We start from the raw sequence: 7,323 nt of genomic DNA on the forward strand, positions 1-7,323 counted from the left end.
AATCTGCAGAGCGGGAGGAATTGGATGTGAGGGCTTCCTCCAATCCAGGAAAGAAAGCCACAGCAGCCAATTGCAGAGAAGGAGGAGCTTCCTACCCTTAACTTTGGTTTGTGCAGCTTGCACAAACTGGACAACACATTGGAGCCTCTGGAACATCAGTTTGGTAAGTATACCTTACTTCAAACCAAATCTTCATTCAGAGGTCTGGGGGAGGAATTGGAACCGCGTTGGGTGTGGGAACCACGGTTCCGATAATTCGGACTTCACAGTGGGACAGCCTGAGGTAGGTTTGCCTCAGGTTTCCCATGATGTCCGAACATGGCCTGTGGGACTAAGGCCTCAGAGCTGAAGAGAAACCTGGGAGTGGCTGCTCAATTATTCCTATGAGAATTACAAAGAAAATATGCAAGACTCCTGTGGTCTGTTTTATGTGGTGGTGTCTTTTGGTCCCCACTACACCAGTGACCACCCATGCATGTGTTTCTGTGCAACTGAGTTGGGATCCTATGCACTCCCAGCAGCAAAACTGAGAAGAAAAACAGCAGCAGTAAAAACAACGCAATACATAGCCAGTCCCAAAGCACTGATGTCACACACTGATCACAGATAGGCACATTCATGTGGCCAACTCATTGGCCTTGCTCCGACAATTATGCATGTTTTGTACACAGGCAGTACCTGTGTACACCACTAGAGTTAGCTCCTATTCCCATGGTGTATGTGGGTGCCACCCTTTTCCTATGAAATCCAAATATGTGGCTTCCAGGGATGAGTATGACCCAACTCTTCCTCAACACATTTACTGAATGTGGGAAGGATCTTTTTAGAAGAGGGCTACTGATGTACAGGCAGCAAGACCTCGTCAACTAAGAGCCTCCAGCTATCCCTGCACACAGCAATATGAATACCCTTATACCACTTGCACACACAGACTGATACTAATAAATCTTTTGGCTGCCCAGCACACAAAGGATAGATGGATGGGCAGAACAGCAAAATGTCTAGAAAGTACCCTTGGGAAGAGGCCTGTGTAATGCACAGACCTCCCTGGAACAAGAGTTGAAGCAAAACTCACTTAAGGAGAAGAAGGAGCCTTCAGCTAGTCACGGAAAGGGAGGAACTAGACAAGCTATGAAATAAGTCGTAACTGCACTTGTGTTAGTTCATTGTAGGCTCACTGCACAAAGCATTGGAATATGAAACAGGTGAGGCAAGCAACACCTAAATGCACATGTCTCCTGCATCTTTTGTTGCCTACGCCAAAGGGGCTTATGCAGTGGAGGGCACTGTAGTGTCCTGTGGCTGGCAGGCTGTGTTTGTGGTGGGGTAGGGAAAGATTATGGAAGCTTCTCCATTCTCATGTGTGGATTGGCTCCTTCCAGGCATAGCTAATGCAGGGATGTTGTTGACACTCCGTGGCTACTATGTGCTAGTGATGTTGTCATGAATACTGGGAGAGTGGCTATGTTCTCTATAGTTTGTATTGTTGCTTTTTCTCAGTTTTGCTATTCAAACTGCATAGGATCTCGACTAGGCTACACTGATGTTATACCAGCAGTCCCCAGTATAGCCAGGATCCATGGGGACTCTTATTCAAAGAAGCAATCCTATGCCAAATTACTTAGCAATAAGTTCCATGGAACCCAGAGTAATCTTACTTATTTCCAGAGTAAACCTGCATAAGATTGTGCTGTTTGGAGTGCTTAACTTTGGCTGGATCACGCTCACTATATTTACACATTTCTGTTGTGAAAGAGATACCATTTTCTGCATTGTTATTTCCAGCACACTACTGAGATATAAGATACAGCATGGGTGTATTTTAACATGATCTTGCATAGTAATGTTTGCTAAATTTGGGGTGTGTGTGTGTGTGTGTGTGTGTGTGTGTGTGTGTGTGTGTTAGAGCTGAAATCATAAACCAAAGTACTGGGATGGAGAGGGAGTGGAATATAAAAATATTCCTGAATCAAAATTAAAACTTAATATTGTGCAGGAAAATTCCATTGAGAGTTTTCAAATCACATTTTGCCCTTGCTGAATGGTTTGGACTTCAGCAGCTGCTGTATGATACAAAACTGTCACTACAGTGAATAAATAAGTAAGGAGTGCTATAATGCAGCTGCCCCTAGTAACAGTATTGAGTTAAGGTCTTGAGTAGTAACCAGTGGCTAAAACAGAAATGCATTCTGACTGTATAAGAATGCATTTTCCTGTCACCAAATATTCTGTTCTGTGAGTTAGAAAGCATATGTGCCAACTGAGATCATAGCCTCTTTTTTTCTCCTCCTTCAGAACCTATGAAAAGAAATAAGTCTCTGGTTTGCTATTCTCCTTCCTACTGTAGGAACCTTTTAAAATAAATATGCCAGAAGGACTATTTGCTTCTATCTGGCATTTCTCATGTAAACTGTGAAAAAGTTTCTCTTCCAGACAATTATCTGCTGCCTTTACAACAACACCAGTTCCCAACATTCCATTCTAATATCTCAATATTCCACCATACTTTAAGGTAAAGATAAAATGTGCCATCAAGTCAATTTCGACTCCTGGTGCCCTCAGAGCCCTGTGGTTTTCTTTGGTAGAATACAGGAGGAGTTTACCATTGCCTCCTCCCACGCAGTATGAGATGATGCCTTTCAGCACCTTCCTATATCACTGCTACCCGATATATTACCAGCAGGATTCAAACTGGCAACCTTCTGCTTGTTAGTCAAGCATTTCCCCACTACGCCATACTTTAGTAGAACTAAAAAACCCACAAGCCAGAATGGGGCTATCCAAATAGGAGCAGGCTTGATTCTTCATGATAAAGATCACAGAAGACAGGAAGCAGTTGGAATTCTGCCTCAAGAGCATTCCTTTGCTCCATATCAGTGAGTGGCTAGTATTCATATGAACATGAACAGTAAAAGACATCACTTGGAGGCTCTGTTGCAGTGATGACAGAATGTGCCCTCTCTAACAGTAGATGGCCTTGGCATCACGCATCCCAATAAATCCTTGTAGTATACAAACTTCCCTTCATGCATTGCACCAGCTGCAATGATGGGTAATCGGCAAATCATCAACAACCCCACCAAGGAGTCTTTCATGCATTATTTCAAGAGCTTCATTCTGTTGCACAGAGAACTAAATATAGAGAGGGAAAGTACACTTCATGTTGGTAGACCTTTAATTTCATCCACTTTTTCTGCATCTCTTTGTGGACATTTTGTTATTACCGTTCTTGGGAGAAAAACACATGTATTGCACAGTGTTGGGGGGATCCTTAGCTGAATAAAATGCTAGAAAGAAAATTGTTCTCAGCAGAAAAGGAAGCTGTTGAAAAGATGAATTTTAGCTTTAGACATTTCAAAATATTGCACTTAATTTATTTTAAATAAACTAATTTATCTAAAATAATCCTTTGAAAAACAAAATGCTGAAAGACAGAAAACAGTTAAGAATGACAAACACCTACCCAAATCCCATAATTCAATACCTTTGATATTTCAGCATTCCAGCTCTCTTAAGCTGCTGATACTTACAGTCCACAAATCTAAAGAGAAGCATCAAAAGATGTTAGCAACACTGAACAATCTGTGCATGCCTATTCTGCCACCTAGGTTGACCAAAGGAGTTCTGTGGTTTTGTTGATATTTCCAGACCATTCCAAATTAGTAAGTGGACAAATGCAGCACGATGGACTTTGTTTCCAGAGTCATTTATTTAAGATATTTTTGTCCCACTTTTTTGACTCAAGCAAATTGGAAAAGCAGCTTACAACAATAAAAACTTAATAAGCAACAAATAAAACTAACTAAGGCGGGGGACTGACTCTCTCTCTCTCTCTCTCTCTCTCTCTCTCCCCCCCCCCCCTCTCTCTCTCACACACACACACAAAGCCCAACAGAAGCAATCAGCAGTTGAAAACAAAATCATAAACTTAGTGAATCCAGAACACCTTCTCTCAGCATCTAACATCTAGCAGTGAAAAAGGAAGGCAAGCCCCCCAAAGCAATTTCCACGTCCCTGGTATCACCACTAAGAAGGCCTCCACAGTAGCCAAAGTGTGCAGGTAGATTCATGTGAGAGAAGGAGGTCCATGAGATACCCAGTCCCAGACCACTTAGGGCTTTGATTCTTACCCCTACTGAAGTTATCTGAGTTTAACATGTCCCCTAAGTTTAAGGAGTTAAAGTTGCCTTCTTGCTGACTTTCAAGTTAGATATTCCAAGAAGTACCTGGGCCCATTTTATAGAGGAAGGTATGCTGGAGGGCAGAGGTGGACGCAGAGAGACCATGGAAAGCACTGGATGTTAAGATTCATTGAGGCGCTTCACATGACCCATGTGAAGCACCTTACCAGGCTCTCCCTGCAGATGATCATGCCCACAGCCCTGGGCGGCCGGATCGGCCACCCGCTCAGGGCTGCAGGGATTGGAGGCTGCCAGCCCCCAGAAGTTCCAGGATGCCCCGCGAGAGTCCGTGGGGCATTCTGGAGAGACCCCTGGGGCTGGGAGGCTTGCTTTAGCCTTCCAGCAGGGGTCTCCTCGTGTGTTGCTGCAGCATGGAGCCGCGCCGCGGCAGCACACAATCAACTAAATGGGGTTAGCAGAGTGCTCGCTCCGCTAACCTCATTTAAGGGGAAGTGTCATTTTGGTAGTTTGCTGCCAGGAGCTGTGTGATTCCTCTGGCAGCAGATGACCAGGAGAGATCGGGCTAGGGTCCCTTAGCCCAATCTCTCCTGGTCATGGGAATAGCTTCATTATCTTCCAGGAGAACCCAACACACAAACAGACAGATAGGGAAGGTCTCACTTTCTGCTCACCATAGGTAGCTAGAAGAGTGTACTCAAATGACTCCACCTATTCTCCCTCACTGCCCTTTACTCCTAGAACTTCCTGTCAGAACACCTACATGGGTCATTCTCTCTCTCTCTCTCTCTCTCTCTCTCTCTCTCTAATCTCTTCTCAAAACCATATTTAACCTTCAGCCCATCTCCAGCCATAACAAAGACGAAGTAAATATAACCTTTTTGCCTCTCCCCTCCTTTTCTTCTTCCTGTTTCCTACTCACTCTCAAACTAGAGGTTTTAAGTGTAGTAATAGCTGTATATGGTCCAGGCACCATGAATGGAGAGTGGAGATGTCAACTGCTGAATGTCCGACCTAATTAGGCCACACAAAGGTCTTGCACTAGCCTACTCTAATTTTTTGTTTTCCTGATTTTCCCCACATCATATCAAAAACTGAATTCCCATGCCCATGAATTCCAATAAATAGCATTTTAAATATGGGGGGGCCCTCGGGGGGCTATTTCAAACTAATTTGAAATAGTTTGCCACCAGCCCCCCCATACTTAAAATTAGTTTGCCACATAGAAGGGGGCAGTGCTATTTGATCTCAAGCCCCTTTGATCTGTTACTTCTGTACAGAGAACTTTAAACAATCACAACCTTTGCACAACCTGTTGCTTTAGCTGTTTACTTTGATCAAGTAGATAAAGTGATGGGTCAGTATAGCAGGGTACACTTATTTCTTAGGTCACAAGATGCAAGGGATGTGCTTGGAACTGGTTTCCACAGTTTGGTTTGAATTTGAACTTAATTCAAACCAGACTGTGGGTTTGAGAGCTGGTTCGAGTGAACTGACCACAGGTTGAGTTCAAATTTGACCCAAATTTGAACCAGTTTGAACCAGTTCACCCATAGGGAATAATGTGGGACTCAAAGCAGCCCATTATTCCCCATGGGTAGTGCCTAGGGACACCAAAGTGGTTTGGATGGTAGAGCATGATGGGAGCTACCTACCACCCAACCTACAAAACAATCGGGTAATCGGGTGATTTTTAATGATATATTGCATTTTTTCTGGATTAGTAGGTCAACTCTAACAGTGCCTACTAATCCAGAAAAAATGCACAAGGACAGACATGGAGCTCACAGCAGTAACCAAGAAATCTCACATACACAGAGCTGCCACTGTCCATTTCTCACCATCTCATCTCACAAACAAACCCAACCACCACAACTCAAATAAAGCAGGCACCCAAAGTTCTGCCTTTCTCCCCGTGACATCCAGTAAAGCCAGACAGTCAGCAATAGGACTGCAAGCATATTATAAACAGTGCTGAGAAAAGAAGAAAACATCTTCCCTCTGACAAGAAGTCTTCTCTATTCTCGTTGTGTCTGGAATACGTTGGCCTCAGATTTGGTGGGCTCCAGCTGTGCTGACAGTCTGCCACGCTGACCCATATCATGGCACTAGTCCAAACTCATCATAGAACATGGTGGGGGTGGGGGTTACGTTCTGTGGCAGTGCTACTGGGGGGGGGAGTTAACAGTAACAAACAAGTGAACAGTGAAGTACTTCACACAATCAAAAGCTGTGTTCTGCCCGGGTTTGGGAGCTGTATGTGCTCCCTATTTTGAGTTGTGTGGAAGCAAGGTAAGAGGAAAACCTGGGTAGAAGTGAAGGAAAACCTGTGTGGAAGCAAGGTAGGAGGGACAGCTACCCAGGTTTCTTACTAGATGCACTTTGGAAACCACAGACTTCTTTTTATACAATCTCTTCAGAGTTTTCCACATATTCTTTGCATTTTCTTTGTCTCTTCAATGAACTAAGATTTGGTCACTCACTGCCAAGCAAATCATTCCTGATGCCTTTCTTGCTCTGTCCCATTCTTTCTGCTCCTTTCCTGCACCTGCAGGACACTGGGTGAGCAGAACACTGCCAAGTCTGAGCAAGATGCCATCGTCCCTCAAGGAGGCGGTGGTAAGACCACTATTAAAAAAGCCCTCCCTTGATTCCTCCAGCCTGGATAACTATAGACGTGTGTCTAACCTTCCCTATTTGGGCAAGCTGATGGAGCGTGTGGTGGCGTCCCAGCTGCAGAGTGTCTTGGATGATACGAATTATCTGGACCCTTTTCAATCTGGCTTCCGCCCCGGGTATGGGACTGAGACTGCCTTGGTCGCTCTAGTGGATGACCTACGCTGGGAACTAGACAGGGGGAGTGTGTCCCTGTTGGTTCTGCTGGACCTCTCAGTGGCATTCGATACCATCGACCATGGTATCCTTCTGGGCCGCCTCTCGAGTATGGGAATTGGAGGCACTGCATTGCAGTGGTTCCGGTCCTTTCTTGAGGGGAAGGTCCAGAAGGTGGTGCTGGGGGACTACTGCTCGGCCCGTGGCCGTTGGCCTGTGGGGTCCCGCAGGGATCGGTCTTGTCCCCCATGCTGTTTAACATCTACATGAAGCCGCTGGGAGAGGTCATCCGGGGACTTGGACTGAGTTGTCAGCAATATGCGGATGACACTCAGCTCTATCTCTCCTTGTC

Source organism: Hemicordylus capensis, chromosome 4 (genome assembly GCF_027244095.1).
Source record: "Hemicordylus capensis ecotype Gifberg chromosome 4, rHemCap1.1.pri, whole genome shotgun sequence".
In the NCBI taxonomy this organism is placed as follows: Eukaryota; Metazoa; Chordata; class Lepidosauria; order Squamata; family Cordylidae; genus Hemicordylus; species Hemicordylus capensis.